The sequence below is a fragment of the Zootermopsis nevadensis genome, unplaced genomic scaffold, assembly GCF_977971745.1.
Source record: "Zootermopsis nevadensis isolate Lab colony 2312 unplaced genomic scaffold, Znev_1.0 Znev_ptg000002l, whole genome shotgun sequence".
Lineage (NCBI taxonomy): Eukaryota > Metazoa > Arthropoda > Insecta > Blattodea > Termopsidae > Zootermopsis > Zootermopsis nevadensis.
Window position 1 is genome coordinate 2,937,207 of NW_028259134.1, and position 20,447 is coordinate 2,957,653.

At 35.3% G+C, this 20,447-nt stretch overlaps 1 long non-coding RNA gene across 1 annotated transcript in view; it reads right to left on the minus strand.

Annotated features, from left to right (window-relative positions):
• The window catches only part of LOC110828391 (uncharacterized), a 271,154-nt gene that overhangs the window by 196,153 nt on the left and 54,554 nt on the right, over positions 1-20,447 (minus strand). Inside the window, exon 3 of the long non-coding RNA XR_015537615.1 lies at positions 7,073-7,116. This is a non-coding gene — a long non-coding RNA (uncharacterized LOC110828391). The remainder of the gene's footprint in view (positions 1-7,072; positions 7,117-20,447) is intronic.

The following is a 20,447-nucleotide window of genomic DNA, read 5'->3' on the forward strand; positions in this document are numbered from 1 at the left end:
CTATGCCAACCACACCAGGCAGTCAGTCAAATTCGTCGACACAGTTCACAGTTCCTGAGGCTCACCCAAACGATCAGCACAGTGTACTTACTGGTAGGACACACATAAGAACACGTATTTTAAAATAACTTTTATCGCACCGTGAAATTCCAGGCGGTGTTGCCTAATTTAGATCTATATGTCACTCACGAAGTCCTGTGAACTGCAAAATTAAAAGCCAAATCTGTTCTGAAACCCTATCTAAATGCTTAAGAAAATTTTTAATGATCTTTATAAGTAGCAATTAACGCCATGATAGCAATATCATGCGACTTACATGGCTTGTGGCTGGACAATTTTAATTTTACTTTATTTCTCGCTTATTCCCTCGCATTGACCTTAATTTTATCACCATAAAACATTTGTTGAAGGGTAGAAATTATAAAACTCCGCAAATAAAACTGGTTCTGCCCTGTTACATCTTCTCTTAGATCCATATATTTTTCTCAGCTCTTGGGTCTCAAACACCAGTATCTGTATTATACTTCTGAAGTCAGAAACTGTGTTTAAGACGACAGGTAAAATTATAAATGCAAAATAAATTAATTCCGTTCGGGCTGCAGAGGATGGATGCTGTTTGACGGAGACGTGACAGCGATGCTACAATATCCGAGAGCCTTTGCTGCCATCAAGAGACTGATTTTCTACTGTGATAGCGTCGAGAAATGCGTGTATATACAGCACTTACCTCCCCACCCCAAACACTATACACTTCTACTCCCGATGTTCTGAATCTTGAATGTTTCATCAAGGCTTCTGTAATTGGAAGGATTAAATTCCTCAAACTCCCTGACCGACAGTCCGACCAGCGAACCAACCCTGGAGGGAGTTCCAGAATGGCTCAGGGGTGAACGCGAGATGCATTCAGGAAGTGGGGTACGGGGAAAACTATCAAACATTTAAAAACATTGACTCGTTCACCTAGGTTATATAATATAAGATACATGATATTCATAGTTAGGAATGGTCGACTTGCATACACCGGTAGTATACAAGAGTAAAGCCTGAAATTGTTCAAGACATGTCCAGCTCTCCAGATCTCCGATAGCCATAAATATTATAATGGTATTTACCGTGCGGAGAAGATTAATTAATTGTCCAAATTCCTATAAAAAGACGCTCAAAAACTTGCCCAAAGTCCCTTAAATGTGTCCGAAAAGTTTCTACCTTCTCTCCCTTAATTAAACCAATTTATCTTCATGTAACATCAAGTGGTTTATTATGCAATTATTTAAGAACGTAACGTGGAGTTTTTATCATCTATAGTGAATTACGTCGCACGAATAGGCCTTTATAATAAAAATGAACTTCGTCAATTTTATGTACGTGCTATAAAAAGGTGTACGAATCATCCATACACGGTAATAACAATTGAATGACAGAGAAATTATGCAATGCATATGCCAAAACATTTGAAACTTCGTCATTCTGGCGATGAACTGCGCAAACATAATTGGTCTCATGAAGATTATGATACTCTATGAAAGCGAAATTTGGAAGCTGTGGCGTCATAAAGCAGGATATTAGCTGCTGACACAGAATTATTAAAATAAACTACAGAACTATGAAACATAAAAGTAATTTTACAAAGGCTCAAAATTTAATATTAAGAAAAAAATCTCCATTCATATGGAAACAATTTTTTTCAACACATTTCCATCTCATTCTCAGTCTTCCAAGTAAACGTTTTCCAAGAGATTCCCCATCTGTCATTTTTATACAGTGGAACCTCGATATAAAGCGGGTTTCGGGGAACAGCTTCAGTACCCGCGTTATATGTGAAACATGTAAAACGTATATAATCGTATTTGGGGACATGATCATAGCCGCGGTATATCGAGGTACCACTGTACTTCAATTTCTTCATCAGAAACTTAGGTAAGAATTAAAAATAATGGTTTTAGAGCACAATAAAATTGACGTACGAAATGCGATAATCGAGGAATGTTTTGTTCTATGACAACGAAACAGATTTCGATATTCTTCATCAACTACCGATTTTTCAACTTAAGGCCCATCACTGTGCAGACCAGTGGCCTGCCACCTTTTCAGGTATAATCCGAACGTCAAGCTGAAGGAGAAGCTTTGACGTATAGCATGAGATTTGTACCATAAACACGTGACGTTCTCGAGGTCTGCAATAGTAAAATTATAAGCTTCACTACACTCACGCGGGATTCGGTTGTGTTAAAGTGATGCAAGGAACCACTTGCTTAACTGAAACAAAATTTAACTTCAAAGGTCGTGATTTCTTCAGTTTAAACCATACGATATGAAGGGATACAACTACATACGTACGCTTTTATATACGTCCGAGTGTTGGACGATATCGGGAGATCAAATTAATTAATTTTAATTTTACACAGTACAAGAGGCATACATTTCCTGGATTTGTCGCCCGATTCAGAATTATGGATCTTGGATCGTAGAAAATATAGGCAGAGATAAATACACAATAAATGTATTTGAGTACTCTATACAGTGATATGTGGCCGCCCAACACCAGGTTTTCGCAATCACATTCCTTAAATAAAATAGTATTAAAGTATATTAAAATTGTCGGAGCTCCGATACGATGTACTTCTGATCTCTCCTCTTACAAATTCGATATTACTTCTCTGACCAATATACGCAGCATTAACATCACTCCGACAATACGATTACATCAATGTTATATAACACAACAATAAATGTTGATACAATGAAAAACGAAGAAATGATAAGAAAATTAAAAAATAAAAAATTAGTAATTGAATTAAGAGTTTATAACATACACCTGATGACGGCTCTATGAAAGCCGAAACATGTCGAGAATGTTCCATATGTAAATCGAGTACTCGATACGGAATAAAGAATAATATTTTAACCATTTAATTATCTTATATTACTTTATTGTGATTGACGAACAATTTTAATATATTTTAATACTATTTTTAAATAAAATCACAATATGACGCACCTACAATATATTCCTTAAATAGTTAGTTCGATCAGAACTACTTTTTTACTACAACTATTCCTTAAAACTACTATACAGTATTACCGTGCCTTCTATCCCAGTTACAGTTCTAAATTCCTAATTTTGCTCTGTCTTTTGAATTTCATTTTCTACAGGAAATCTCCTACATTCCAGACGCCCATATACTTCGTACAACTTATAATTGAAAAAGAAATTGCTTGAACATTTGGACGAAATTCCTTAGAATCGAACCCGTAAGCTGCTTCATGAAACGTAGGGTAGATCTTGTGAGTGTCGTTAGACAAGAAATCGGAAAAATAATGCTCCATTCAACCGTCAACAGAGATAAACCTCGATCCACTTTCGCGATAACCGAAATCAAATTTCTGATTCCACTGTGTTTCGACGACGTATCCCACACGAATGGACAGATGACGGATTTATATCACTTAATTGTAAGACATCTATCTGCCTGCAAAGATATTCCCCATGTGAAATAATTAAGGAGGAATTTTAAAATGCTCACACATTTTAAAAACTGTGCTTTGAGGTTTTGCTACGTTAATTTGCTTTTAAATTTTAATTAAACGTATCGCAGATAGGAATTTATCGGTGATGAACATTAACAATACTGATGCACTCAGTCATCAAGACCGTTGTTAAAAAATAATTAGCTGATCGACAGTGGGATGTGATTATTATCACTTTCGATTTCCTTAATCACGTGACATACAAAAAGAAATTATACAGTCACAAATTCTATTGAAGTCAAGAATATGAAAAATGATTATTTTTCGATTTTCATTTTATAGATGTGTAATATAGTCTCTTGTTTTGAAGATAAGACGTATTACGAGTGTTTTCAAAATAAGCGCTCAAGAATATATTTGGGAGTCAGATTGGCGCAGACAGTGACCAATATATAATATAACCTAAAAAGGACGTGGTTTGTATCAGTCACTTAATGTTGATGGGATACTGAAATCAGTCTAAGTGTACGCTGTTGTGGGTTGGACGTGTACGGCGGATGGCGTCCATAAGCAAAGTCACAAAGAATTCTGGAGACGAGACTTCCTGGGAAACGGCCATGTGGAAAATCAAAAAGGAGATTGAAGAATAGCTTTTCCATGGAAATAAGTTCGGAGTGTTGGAAGTGAACAGAACTGGCTGGCGGGAAAATGGTATTAACAGCACCGAAAAATGAGTTCATCTATGCGACAGTCAATAATCATGACGTTTAATGAGATCTGTATATTATTTAGCGTTGTATTATTCTTTGTACGACAAACGACTTTCAGTAAACATAAAATTTCGATTTGGGCCCCAAAGCAAGTCAAGAGAGAACCGAAACCACACAAAATTAAATTCCGTTGTAACTTCTGTAGTCAAAACTTCATTCCAGTATTACGTTCTATTGAAATTGAGATCAAAATTATAATTACATGGGAAAAAAGAGCACCTTATTACCAGCCGCTGTTTCACTAAGGTGAACGTATCAATAAGATTCATAAAAACAAGACGAATTACAAATCATTCCCCACTTGTGTCATTTTTGCTCTGAAGAGCCGCTGCCCGTATAACACACATGTGGAGTGATTGCATGTATTGATAAGGAACATTTAAAAATCATCCATGACAAATTACACCAGTCTGTACCATGTATGTGGGTCTGCATATGCAGATATAGAGGTGTTCATGATATCAGAAATATCTACATATGCGTGCCAGGATGTGTGTACTATATGGGCCTAAAATACTGAACACGATATCGCTGAGATCTCAGACGTCAAAATGACGAGAACGCACTATTCCGATTTACCTGCAGGATCTGCGTGGACCCCACATTCTTACACAATTATTTGCTCAGAACAGTCTCAGACATCAGCCTATGCAAAATGTATTATATTTTCATTTCAAATAGTAAAAGCATGTAATTTTGGTACATGCTGAAAAGTGAACGAAAAAGGATTTTTATCATGTATCATTTGAGGTTATCACAGCGGTGAGTATGAAGATTTCTGTCTTGTGCCATGTAATACGGTAGATGTTTACCAACGTTTAGTAGGTCATACTGTCTCCGTCATCAGGGCGATGAATGAGCCAATACCAACCAATCAACCAAAATGCTAACTAAGGGTGGAGTCCTGCGCGAGTGCAAGACATGGTCCCTTAGCTTAGGTACCAAAATTCCTACTTAAGAAACGCATTGCAAGAAATGATAAACAGAGGCTTAATATTAAACGGGATTTGCTTAAGCTAACCGGGGTTTTGTTGTGGCGGGAGCCCCGACTGTTCAAACTATGGTCTTTATTGCTGATGGGAGGTTATCCCGTCAAGCAATTTTCCCAAAGTAATTTGGTTGTTTGGTTCTCTGGGGTTTTAACCCAAAGGGGATGGGGTCGTTTCGGCTGAAGGTCTCTGCGACTTGGGGGGATCACTTCAGATGAGGGCCTCCTCGATTGGGGTAGCGGGCAGTGCCCCTCTAGAATTATACCCTGGCATTTATCTTACAACTGAGGAAAATCACGGAAAACCTCAGTCAGGTTAGCCGAATGGTCAGACCTAAACGTACATAACTTAAACTAACAAAACTTTACGAATACTAACTTAAACTAAACCAACATAAACGAACCTAACCTAACATGACCTAACCTAAACTAACATAATCAAACCTAACCCAATCAAACCTAACTCAAATAGCCCCATTTTTGGAATGTTATTACCCAGACTTAGGTATAAAGTTAATCTATACTTTGCTTCAAAATAACATAATGGTTGTCACACAGATTAATACGGTTAGGTAGATATAAGCGTGAGAATAATGTTCTTGAAGTGTGCTCGAAAAATTTAAAAGTCTATATTCCTCAAAATATTGGACTAATATTGTCGTGATAATGATGTGACGTTGACCTATCCATGACCTCAAACTGACATGAATATGTCCACTCAGTTTTATACAATTCGAAAATTCTAAGGGCCTATATTCCCCAAATTTTTGGACTGATCTTATCGTCATCTTGATGAGATGTTGACCTACACATGTCCTCAAACTAACATAAATATGGTCACCCAGGCTTCCATAGATCGGCATAAATATGCGTTTCAAAATATGACCTTGAGAAATTTTAAGCTTTTATTCGGAAAACCCACGGACTGATATTTTGGTGATTATGCCATGACGCTCTCATGTGAGTGACCTCATTGAATGACCTTCAGAAAATTAAAAGCTTCCATTCTGCAAACCAATGGACTGATATTGTCGTGACTATGACATGAAACTGATATGTGTGTGCCCTCTAACCGACATGAATATCGTCACTCAGATACTTGCAGATCGGCAGAAATATGCTTATGAAAAATGACTAAATGTACAATACATTAATTTTTTAAAACAGTCTCCCTGCTTATTTATTTTCGAGTTATCGCATTTCTCTATAAATAAGTACGGTAGTCACCATAAGAATTATATATAAATTTTGAAGTTCTCACATCAGGGTTCTGATGACGGAGACATAGAGGGCCTCTAGAACGTTGGTGAAATTCTACCAGATTACGACCTATAAGACAGATACCTTTATATGCATTAAGAGATTTCGTGTTCAGTTTTCAGCTGACAATAATTATTTAGGCTCTATAAATTTTGGAACCCAATTGTGGGACACCTGAAAAAAATAGTGGAACTGAACTTCCGGGGGAAGAATATAAGATTTAAAATTAAATATGATTTGTGATTACAATAGATTATGATATTTTTGTTTAACCAGCAGGATAATGCTGAAACCCACACTTGTTTTGTAATCTCATAAACTGTAAGAAGTAATAAGGCAGCCATACAGCCTATATGAATCAGTTCAATAGCCACTATCTGACTCATGATGACCTAAGTGTCTCAACATTCAGCGACTTGTAGATAATAAAATCTTTTACCAACACGTTCTGTTGGCAGCTCTGTGGGTCAATATTTACTATAAAAAACAAAATATGTTGCAGAAACTAAAAATAAAAAAGCACCATGTGCTACGGTGTATGTAGTTACCACGATATTCAAAATAGTTAAACAATTTGCTTACTTACATACTTCCCAAAGTTTCTTAATGCCAGTAAGAATATAGACTCCTCTGAAAGCAAGAAAAAACATTTTTAAACGATATTTAACACAAACGGTACTGAGCAATATAAACTATTAGAAATATGTGCAGAGGAATGAAGTTTACGGAAAAAAATATCAGCATGTTTAAAAATTATCTAGATCTCGAAACGAAGACACAATTTTAAAATCATTTCAGGAATAAAATATGAACCTGCTGTAAAACGGCGTATATCGCAATGCAGGGATTGATATTAACTGTGAAAGATAAGTAAACAAAAACATCAATTACATTAAAATTATTTTAAACGAAATATTAGTCAGCATTTTTTAATTTTTGAAGTGAGATTTTTGTTTTTTACTTTTTTTGTTATATTCACCTGACAGACAAAAAATGTAACTAGGTTATAGCGAAAAAAAAACAACAGCAATTAACAGCAGAAAGGAAATTAAAAAAAGCAATCCAGATTATGGTTCCAACGCTGTTTGGGAGCAAGCTAATGGAACAGAGATAAATAATGTTATCTATAGGGCTTCCTGAACTTTTCAGCGATCCACAAGTTTTAAAATACGTACAGACATTCAGGCTAATTCAATTCTACATGGGCACCCTGTATGTGTGCTAGCAAACTGCATGGAAGCCGGATTTTCGTCAGAGCATGGATTAAGACTCACAGTGATTATTTTCAAACCTCTCCCCTCACCCCCCAACTTCATATTCCTAAAAAACAAACACCAAAGCTCATCACCTTTTCCTCCTTTTAAAACTTTTCTCCATGTACAAAGTGGAAAAGGGATATGTATATAAAACAAAATAGGGTTATTAAAAAATAAAAACCGACAAAGGCAGAGGTACAATTAGATTAATTTCATTACGTAGATGGATGGATTTAATATGAGAACGTCAAGCCATAGGGCACGTGTTACTACGGTGGTTTGTAGCTATAAGCTCTGATATGGTAATTAATGGATAGGCTACCAGGGAGATATTTCCGTAGTTGGCTGTAATCAAAAGCACATAGTCCCACATATCATGGGGATTTCTCTTTGTACTGGAAGTGGGAGAGAGAGAGAGAGAGAGAGAGAGAGAGAGACAGAGAGAGAGAGAGACGTTAGAAAACTCTATCAAACGCAGCCAAGATCTTTTTAACGAAACTAGGTCTTCGAGCTAAATCACTAGATGCTATCGCAGTAAGTGTGTCTAGTTTTATGATCGCCTTGGCTGTTTCGGAAGTTTGGTTTCAGGGAAGATATTGGCGGGTTGCGTCTTGTAATTGTTTCCCTGAATGGTGACGATCAAGATCACGGTAAATTTGAGATTTTTAAATTACCGGGACGGCTGCCAGAATAATCGATGGTGATGATAACACTGAAGTCTTCCACTTCTGTTTCGAGATTTGATCAGGGTAATTAATAACTTGCTCAAAGTCCAAAACGCGTTACACTTCCTCGCAACGTATATTATATGTATTTCATGAGACAAATTATTTTATTTTATTGTCGTTCTGCGACCTGTTAATAAATGATTCCTTTATTTACAATATGAAATGTAAATTTTACAATATACAGTAAAATCTGAATCCTTAAATATTGTTCAGACGTTCTACACTGTACCATATCCTCAAGCTGAAAAAGCTGAGAAGACAAGTGAGACAATACTGACACAAGATAAATCACATTTTGTAAAATTAAAATTCCGACTAAGAAGTAGCAAGCCCTTGCTCAATTTCTCTCTTACGCCTCGCTTCTTTTCTACTTCCGAATGCCTTACCTTTTCTTCAACCTACCATTAACGGAAGGACGAGCAGGTTCTACCTGGGAACCTTCACAGCCAAAAATTTCTCTTTTTTTACCATACAATACGACGTCTATCACTACTCCCTCACTCTCTCCACTTTTTCTTCATTTGCATTTGTTTTTAATCAAAGGGTTAACTTCATACTTGAACATCGTCTAATTTTAATCGTAATTAAATATAAAATCAAAGACAAAATAACAAAGTTAAAATCCGACATTAACAAAATGCAAGGAAAAATTGAAATAACATTTAAAAAGTGTAGTACGTTTCAGTTCAAATGCCTTACAAACAACCACGCCTATGTTTTTGTTAAAGTCATTTAAAAAATATCAATAGGGAAGTATTTTTATTTATGGAAGAAATCGTGGCCTATTTAAATGCACTTGCTCAGTATTTTCCTGAAGAGACTTCAGTCACGATAATCGGCTTCTGGGACAGTAATCAAAATCTCGACTTCCTTCATAACGAGAAGAAACCCTAACCACTTGGATCCAACTACTTTTCGAACAAACATGATTCACCCCCCCCTGATTTTCCCACAAAACCTGGAGCCAATACCGCATGTGTTTACCAATTCCATTTCCAAAGCCCTGTCAAATCTCTTTCCGCATCCCGAACAGCTCCTTGCCGTGAGAAAAGAAATTCCTTCCTTCAAAAAACAAACCACCCCTTTCTCGATTACACTGTCTACACCCACTTGTGATCTTATAAATATTTATACCCTCTGCCTGCCACAAGGATGTGGTGTTCGGGATGTCGTGATCCTATTGATTGGAACGACTTCCACCTCTCCCCCTCTCTTCTGCACAACCGCACGATCATCCTCAAGCTAACATGAACGCGTAATGACAATGCCACTGTTCCAGACTGTCTCCAGAGCCCTGCACACGGGAAATAAATACAAAAGGAAAGAAGGCAATGTAGTACAAGTGAAAACAAGACTAAAGTCTCGTACGTATGATCTATTTTAACACTTTTTTTATAAGGAAATGTCGTTCTTAATGGAGACAGACGTTTGCCTAAAATGTCCAAAAGTCTGCACGAGAAAAGGCACTAATGTCTTCGTGCTCTGCTCACGCTGAAAACAAAGAATAATCACGGTTCTAATAGTTGAAAATACGTAAACAGGTTCGAGTCTCCAAACTGTCGTTACATTTACGTGGATGATATTTACAGTAACTCTTTCTTACAAATACAGTCCTGTCGTGTGATATATTCTTTATCAGCTAGGATCATTCAGAATACAAAGGGGCAAAGATTGTATGTGTGTAATTTGATAAGGAATACAGCTTTCAAGTTTTTAGTAAAACAACAAAAATATTTGTATTTTACCACTTTTCCCATGTGTTAGTCATTTCTAATAACCAAATGACGGACAGCTTTATGAAACTTGCTATAAAAGTCTTAGGTCTAGAGGTCACTCCACTTTTGTGTCTTTCAATTATTCAACGCCCTTTTTATGAACTCTAAAATCATGCTAACTTCTGAGGTCGGAACGACACTTAATTCATAATCCTGACTCATTTTGTATGATTATAGGTATCAGAATAAACGCACCTCTTGTCAATATATTGCTATAAAATATAACGAAGCAAAACTGTTGTAGCGAACATTCTATGTTTAATGTCCAGTTCTTTGGATCTAGACTTGTGAAATTTTGTTTTTGTTTATTTAATGTTTATTCTGAAACTCTGTCAGTGTTTCAGAGAACATAGCACCAAATTATGGGATGAGTTCTATTTTAGAATTTATCTTGAGTAACCTCGGGAAACCACTAAATAACTTTAACGAGACCTTAACCAACTGAATACTAAGCCTACGTGCTAATAACTCGGCCATCTCATGGAGACAGATCACATATCATAGCCAAGGAAGCCAACATAAAAATCTCCACTGCTCCAAACAATATTAAATATGTTGTGATGATAACAAATTATTGTCCCTGAAACATGTTTCACAGTCGAATTTCGCAACATGTTTTCAGTTTTTATATATCTAAGGGAAAAATAATCTACTGAATTTTGATCATAAAATACGAAAAGGAAGTACAATTTGGGAGATGGATTTAAATAAATTCAACCTAAGTAGCATTTGAAGGTATGGAACGAAAGCAACTGGTTTATTATGAGGGTCACCGGAGGTCTCTTGTCAGCATGTTAATAAACCACCGACTTCCAAATAAATTAGAGAGTTTCCTAACAACTTGAGTTTCTATCAGTTTGTTACGAAGGACTCTGTTTCATTGCGTTGGTAAGTAAATCATTTTCTGGAGCAAGGGATTAATACATAAATCATTCTTCTCATTAGAGTACAGAGCCAAAACAATGACACGCATGTGTAATTCTTTTAAAAATTTGCAAAGTAATTATTTCATCTGCTATCTGCTATTTGTCACAGTTTCCTGCTAATTGGTATTGAAACAGCGGTCATAATACACACGGCGTCCTTACCATATTTTATAATCTACGTAAAAATATCAGGTTCATGACATGCAATGTGTATTTCGTGCATTGGTGGTTTGTTTTGTTTTACCCGACTAGTCTACAAAGATTTAATAGCTGAACATCACCATGCGCTTGGGGATGAAAATTCTCACGTGATATCTCACTGAGCATGTTATAGTTTTCAGCTGGTGACACTGAGTAACAGGTTATGACAGCAGGGAAAGAGTCAAATGTGGAAATACCAGTAATTTATTCACAGCTCTCCGAATTACAACACTTAATTTCCTAAATAATTAAGTTATCATTTAATAAGTAACAAGCACTCTTGTAATAGAAAACTATAAGATGGTAAAGTTGCGTCATATTGTGATATAATAAGTATATATTATCGAATATTTCGATAAAGAACATCATTTAATATTTTAAATATTTTAAATGTTAATTATTGTAATATTTTAATATTTAATAAGAATTATTGTGATTAGACGGACAAGATTTAATATATAGAAAACTATACTTAAACATGACAAATAATAAGCAGACTCTGAGTAAGCATGTGATTTAGAGCAAGCTGGTCTCCGTCTTCCATTTAATTATTGTTATTCCGAATAATCGATCTCAGATATTACCCCACGAAATCGATTTATGCTTCTAGTTTTGTCCATTTGAGTTCAGATTTGACTATCCTGACTTGTATAAATCTCAAAATTCCTCATCAGTCACAAATCGGACTGACGTAGTGACTCGAGAAGGCACTGGTAAAATCTTCAGCAAAGTGCGCCATAAAACACAGGGGAAGAAAATGTGATAGAAGCCTATATATCAGTAGCTAAACGCAGCGGCATATCTGTATAAGGAATGCAACTAACTCAGACGGACAAACCGGGCTCGTATAGACAAATGGTTCCATGGGTGTGGTGAGTTAACATAAATTAATGATTGTCATACAACCCTACTTCCCTGGATGCCTATAGATCACGCCCCAAGATGTCACACTATTATAATAAAAAATATAACCTCGTAACCTCTGGCGAACTCTTGACCTAGGGATTAGGTGTGCTAATGAACTCATCACCCAATGCCTTTCTTATAGATATGAGCTTTTTTTCTATCTCTCTCCTTATGCGTCAGAGATGATGCTACTACAACCAATGTGAAGGAAAGGATGAGCCTAAGTTAAAGTCGTGAAAGTGTGTGTTGTGAAAATTACGTATTACCTTCTGTTAGCCTAATTCAATTTTGAATGATACAAACATTTAAATTCGTTACTAAACTTATAATTTAACTGTTGTGTACGGTCTGTCGTCCTAAGGGAAGACATTAGATCGAATGTGCTTCTATTTACAAACAATGTGAGAATATCTGGACTTAAGAGAGAGTAAGAAATAGTAAAATAAAAATTATAATAATCCATAACACCAGCATTCTAATTTTCGTATTTATCTGTCTGGAATTTCATAATCAATTCTGAACAGGGTATCCGTAGCTTGCAGTAGGACCGACCTTGCCAAAGTTCTGTACCTACACAAGGTAATACACAGTTTAAGATTACACACGCTTTAAAACACATTTCTTACAGTTTCATTACTGGCATTCTTGATTGTCACGCAATGTGTTTTTTTTCAGGTGGTTATTATGAATCATTGATAACCGTTTACAGGTCCACACGGCGTCACAAAGCAGAAGACCAACGTCAACGTCAACAACACCCCCAGAAACTTAGATATCAGGCTTAAAATTTATACCTTTTGATTTAATATTGTTATGGCTGTCTTAACAGCGATAATCAGATGGATTAGACATATAGCACGCATGCGGTGGATGTGACTCTGAGTATTATTAATTGTCTAGAGCAGGGGTCCTTTTTCGCTGGCGTACCACTAATTCTAATTTAAGACATTAAAGGTCCCACTGACCAAATGCGTTCACGGAAAACTTGATGCCTGCCCCCAGTGGCGTAACTAACGTTTCGCGGTCACCACATGTGTATGTAATTAAATGAGAAATAATTTCTCTCTTTAACTGCATTTACCGAAAGAAAATCTATATAAAATATACTGAAAGGTATGTGCAAAATAAGACTCAAGTCGTGAATAGTTCAATAACTACTCAAACACGGAAAGTAAAGTATACATATCTACATGACCATTTTATTTTGCACAAAAAGCACATTTTTGGATATATAACAGACCAATTGCGAAGGTTATGCTTCTTTAGCCAAACACAACTTTAGTGTGCCAGGTTCCATTTCAGTTAATTTCAGGTTTGATTGATTTTCTTACTCAGTTCGCGTACCACTCAACATTGACATCAGTACCATCAGTGGTACGCGTACCATAGGTTGAGAAACGCTGGTCTATATAAAACACGCGCCGTTTCTGAAAATCTTCCTGCCACTTCAGGTCGCGAAAGGAATCACAGTGGTTTCTAAAATGACGTGTCGGTGTATAATGTTTAAAATCGTACGCCACTAATCTATAAAATGGTATTTTAGATAATGTCCATCGTACCTCCCCTTTTACCTCAAGACGGAAGACTATCGAACATCCGAAACGTAATTTTACTGTAGTATAGACCAATGGTATTCAACCTTTTTTGTTCACGTACCCCCAGGTATAATTTATCTTCAACTTTGTAGCCCCAAATTTGTTGGTGTATAATCCAAGTTATACATAGTATATAATCTACATCTAAAATAAATTAAATAAATTACATTACTGATTATTCGGTGTTTATCATAAAATAATATATATTTTTTTAAATTTCACGTACCCCCTAAGATGTCTTCGCGTACCCCCAGATATAATTTCTCTTTCAACTTTGTACCCCCAAAGTTGTTGGTGTATAATTCAAGTTATACATAGTATATAATCTACATCTAAAATAAATTAAATAAATTACATTATTGATTATTCGGTGTTTATCATAAAATACCCCCAAAGATGTCTTTGCGTACCCCAGGTTGAATACCAAAGGTATAGACGTTTTAAAAGTCAAAAATACCATATTTACAGATTATAAAGCAGCATTATCATAAACATTCAGACTTCAATTACACGCCACTGGCTAACCTAAATAGTGAGAAAAGTTCACAAAGTTACACCGAATGCCAGTGTAAATAAATGCAGGATTATCCACTGATTTAACATAAGATATCCTACTAGTAGAAATTTTCACCCAAGTATCTGATATTTGTACAGAACTGTACTTAAGTTAAATGTCTTAATCCTAAACCCTCTATCTCATCCAGAATAAACAGGAATACATAATACGGAGGAGGGGTAGAGGAGGCTTGCAAAGCCAACAGAGGTGGGAGATGCTGGTAGTTTCATAAGATCAATATCTTTGATGGGTGTAAGGATACGTATATTTATTACTTATTAAAATCTATCTAGTGGTGTAACAGAAGGCGAAGGAGGGTGGTTGAGGGAAGCAGAGGGGTGTAGGGAAGGGGATAGCTAGCTTCAGTGCAGGAGAGAATCCATCATGAAAGGGAATCTCTAACGACGACTCTACGTACGCACAGCGGCCATGTTGAATGGCATTCTAAAGTGCAGAGACACCAACGGCGATCTTTAGAAACACATAGACGTATGTACTCCAGCGTCAGTATCAGACCTGCAGAATTAAGTGCATAAAGACAACCCATAAATACAACTGCAGACTCAGTTTATAATTTTAAAGCATTATCATTACATCCTCTAGCACGTGCTTAATGCATTATCCATCCTTATAATAAACATTATTGCAACAATCATTGCGAGGCAGTTAACAATATACAGGATAAATTAGCTCTCTTCAGCAGAACACATTCTGAGAAGCTAAATAGTCATATAGCTAGCCATTAAATCACAAACCGTTTATGGAACCAGCAGAACAATTACTGTGTTCACAATAGCTCACCACAGTGGACCCTATCGTCAGTAATCTGAATTCAGTCCATAACTTCCACGTTTTTGAGAGATCAGTCTCAATATTAACCTCTAATCTACGTCTAGCTACATTAAATGGTGTCTTTCAAGCTTCAATTCAAACTTTTGCATGTGTTTCTTACATCTTACCTTACTTAGTATAACCACCCTCTTCCTTGCCTCATTTCCGTTAAACCCCACGGCTCGGAGGCCATCAGACCTTGCTCATGCATGACGTACATTTTAAAACGCATCACAACAACCAAATACTGCGACATGAAAATAAAATCAGAAGCAGGTACAACCCTGTGCAACAGACTCTCCCAGTATCCCCAGAAGTACGTGATTAAATACCACCCTGGTTGCTAGGCCGCTCCTCAGACCAGTAGCGCATTAGCTGTGTAGTACAAACATAGTGTATTCGTCAAACAATAAACAAACCGCATCCTGCCTAGAAAACACTGAGTAAGAAAACAATACACGGGCTGGTAACAGTTGTGGGACACGAGAAGCGTCTATTTGTGACAGCTTTTCATTTAACGTCAAAAGAAGCTTAAATTAAGTCGGTACGGATTTGAAGCAGTACATCAGATGAAATAACGTAATATCACTGCAAAAAATTCAATATTACTGATGGTTTCATCGTCTTGTGCGTGAAGCGGTTTATGTGCTATACAGATAGTGTTGAATTTTAAATGGAACATTCTGTAGGGTATATATAATGAATAAATTAATTGTCTTTCTTCTAGAAATTACAAATTCTGGATCGTGACCCTGTGGTCCTTTCACATTGTGCATTACAACATTATAAAGTCTATAGTTTAGATGCGTCATGTTTGTGTTTACAATTCATATATATATATTTATTCTTCAAGTCTATACACAAACCATTTTAAATATTGATGTTAAAAATTAAAATTGATATAAATATTCTGCGCTATTCATCGTTTCCTCGATGTTAAAATATTGCGCTATATATTACAACATGTTTCGATGTCTTAGCATCATCTTCAGGTTTTTATTTTTAGTCTATGAACTGACATTCACCTTATCAGACGGGGACACACTGCACATCAAACTCCTGAATAATGAACAAATAACATAATACGCCACATAATATGCAAAAGAATCAGAAGATCAAAGGCACACCCACAACAGTAACCTACAATTAGTGAAAAGCGTGCATTAAAAAATATAGAATAGTTTTAAAAATAAAAACCTGAAGATGATGCTAAGACATCGAAACATGTTGTAATATATAGCGCAATATTGTAACATCGAGGAAACGATGAATAGCGCAGAATATTTATATCAATTTTAATTTTTAACATCAATATTTAAAATGGTTTGTGTATAGACTTGAAGAATAAATATATATATGAATTATCAAGTCCTTTCATAAAACGGCATGTTATGATGTAATATTTTGTAAATTCCTTGGAATTAACCATACACGAAACTAACTATCTGGTAGCAGAACTACGCGCACCCCATCTTTGGACGCGACCCTGAGCCAGCTCTATCCTCTTACCATGCGTTAAAGATCCATATTTCCTCTCTAAGAGATCTCCCCGCCTTTATCTGTAAGAATTTCACTCCTTGTCTAGTGAATGCACAGTTCTGGACTTGTAATTAATTTTCGTTCCATCTGAAATACCGCCAATGACACTGCAACCTCTGGAGCGACACAGTGACTCTGATAATTGACAGCGAAGGTTACCAGTAAGATGCAGAAGATGTTAGATAACTTAATAGTTTCATTGCGTCTCTCACTTCACATTGCGAATTTATTTTAATTAAAAGTTACTGTAAAATCTGTATTAGTTATTCTGCCGTGTAGCCCTTGCTGGATCCAACTTCAGGGCTATCGCCATGATGATATAGACAGCAGGGACCTCTGAAACGTCGGTAAAATTCTACCAGACACGGCGCAACAACCCAGAAGACAGCCATCTTCATACTCTTATTTATATAGGACATATGTACGATGTCAGGTGTCTTTGTATCTAATTATTATTTCAGTCTTTTACTCAGATATACATTTCTGTCGATAATCTCGCGGTTAGTTCTCTCATAGTTAACATATGCATTATTTTCGATTTTCAATCTCTGACTGACCGTTGTGGTAGACCAAAGTTGTTGCTAGAACAGTTATTTATTTTGAGATAAAATGTTTTTCAACAGAAGTCTTTTGTAAAATGAGTGACGCGCTCTATTTTACATTACATAAACCATTGACCTTGAACCTAATTTAATTACTGTGCACCTATTGAGAGGTGATTAGAATTTCATTACATTTGATTACTTTAAATGTGCAAACTTACTTACTTAAATCACATATAAAATATATATCAGAAATTATCTTCCCTTTTATAAAGATCTATTTGTTTTACCTTTCGGTTGCTTTGTGCAGTTACACTTTAATTTTTGATGAATATTATGTGCTCAATAACATTAAATTTAATTTTTTTTAAAAAATCCTACTTAATTTATCAGAAGAAATTACTATTTAAACAGGTAGGTAACAATGAATTGTCTTAAACAATAGACAACAATGGTCAGTTCCGTTATGTTGCAGTTAAAAACGTAAGAATTAAATCAGTACACTGAAAATATAATCTACTATAAAAATTTGTGATTTGTCGTCGTAGTCAAACAATGTTACGTTCTATTTGTTTACTCGGCATTGTTGTACCAAACACAACAATGCCGAATAAACAAATGACTTGAGTAAGACACTAAATATTTTAAAACGCAACCAACTCCTCCGAAGGGGGGTTGGTTGCGTTTAAAAAACTTGACCAACTTGGTTTAGTTTCTTACTCAAGATTTTAAAACGTTTTAAAGCGTTTTAAAAACTTGACTAACCCCCCGAGAAGCTCCGAAAGGAGCGATCTACTCTAGTATAATAAAATACGTGGCATATTTTAATTACTTTGGCTAAGATACAATCACGAAAAATACAATACTAGAGTAATAATTACTAATCAAAACTTACTCTGAAATATACCATAATTACTACAAAAAGAACCATAACTAAAACAATACTGTCATTCAACATACTTATAATGATACCATTATTTTGCGTTGTGAATATGTTTCAGATTAATATTCATTCTCATCAATGTGCATAATGCAAATCCATACGCAGGTGTCTCCGGCTCTAAATTCTTATAAGCACGCGCCTAATACTAATAAATTACATAAAATTTTCTTCAATACATTTATATATAAAATATTTAATTTCAAACTCTGGAACAAGTCTCACTTTGGTTTGCAGAGATTTCAGGATAAATATCAAACTGAATATTTTAAAACATTGGTAAGCCTATATGTACTAAATACATTTCTACAATGAGACTGAAATCCACGATTATCTTTGTATGAAATTATATGACAATCAATCAATTTCAATTTATTCTATAATAAATATTTGCTTGTTACAGAACAATGTTGTTGTTATAATTGAAGTCTCGTCTTTAAATCTGACCTATAATTCGATTTTGACGTTGCTAGTTACAACACCGGGGTCATTTTGTATTGTACTATTCAATAATTCAAGTTATCTTAAAATTAGAAGGAGTTTTTGGCGTGGTTGCTGTGTTGTATAGGTGAAGCCGGGCCCATAGAAAGCTGGCGTTGTGTTATGGAGAGATGGCCCATGAATAAGTGACGAATTTCACCTCTTCGCATCCTCGCTGCAGTGTTCTCTATACCGCCCTAGGATGCTACGATATTCAGATCCAAATGAGATGTTTCCCACCCCCTTCCACCTCCTTCCTCCCCCGACCACAATCGAAACCACGTTCGTCGTACACGGAAGAAAATTTACTATGGTTTCCCAGTTATCTTAATTCGGATCACTGGACCTGATACCTTTGTCGTGTTCCCTGTAGATTAGGCTGGTTTTCAATTCTCATTTTAAAAAGCCTTTCAAACAATACAGCTGATTTTAATAACAACAGATACTTTGATTACCTGCTTATCTTTCGTCAAATGTTTTAATTAAGTTATTTAAATATATATTGTGAAAAATTATGGTCTAATGTAAATCGAATATTTTGATAAAGAACATCATTTAATATTTTAAATATTTTAAATGTTAATTAATGTAATATTTTAATATTTAATAAGAATTTATTGTGATTAGACGGACAAGATTTAAACAATATATATTTATTATATCACAATATGACGCAACTTTACCATCTCATAAGTTATTTAAATAAATTATTTCTTTAAAAAATTACAATTTTCTGCATCAACCATATTGTGTGATAAATTAATTTATTGAAGACTAAATTTTTTAGGGCCCTTTTGGTCTACTTATCGCCTGTGACATTATTAACACATAACATGCCATGTCACATGCATGTTCGCAGAAACAGAGAATAAATTGTTGAAGAGTAAGAGAAATTAACTTAATATTCTGTCAGAGTAGAGAGCTCGTCGTAATGTTTAAGTGATGTTGGTAGACTCGTATACATACGTCACACAACGTAACAACTGTAGGTAGCTGAAAACACAAGACAACATACTACCCCCTAAGCTAACACTGTCGGCGACATCTATATCACGTCAAGGAAATTATCATTATTATCTTTATTATTATTATTATTATTGTTATTATATAAACAGAAAGGGAAATGTAACCATCCTTGTTACATATGAATATATGTAATGTATTTTTGTTTACTTTGTTGTTTCATACAATTTTCACTTGGTAACGTATTTATGTGAAAGAGTGGTTTATGTTTGTTCAAAATTAGCATTTGCATTCAAAGTATGTGTAGTTCTGGCCTACGTTTCTTAAGGAATTAACAATATTATTAAATTTTTTTGCACTTTTCGGTCTAGTGAGAAATTGTAATCAACTTGAAACATGCGAACAAACACAATCACAAATAATCAGTTCTGGTGAAAGAAGGTAACAGGTGTATCCAAAATATGATTACTGCTTCAAAGCCTATAGCTTGTATAATGTCAAATTAAATTAATGAAACACTTAAGTCCGCCTTCATATCATGTCTAAAAATATAATAATTATTTTGAACAAATAATAGCTAAATAATTTTTATTACTGAGGGCTTATATAAAATTGTTCTAATTCCAGAAAACTGCAGGTATTATACCCATCTGCAACAGCACTGGTGAATTTTTCCTTGATCCGGAGCTGTGAAAGATTCCAAAAATAGACTAAAGCCATATC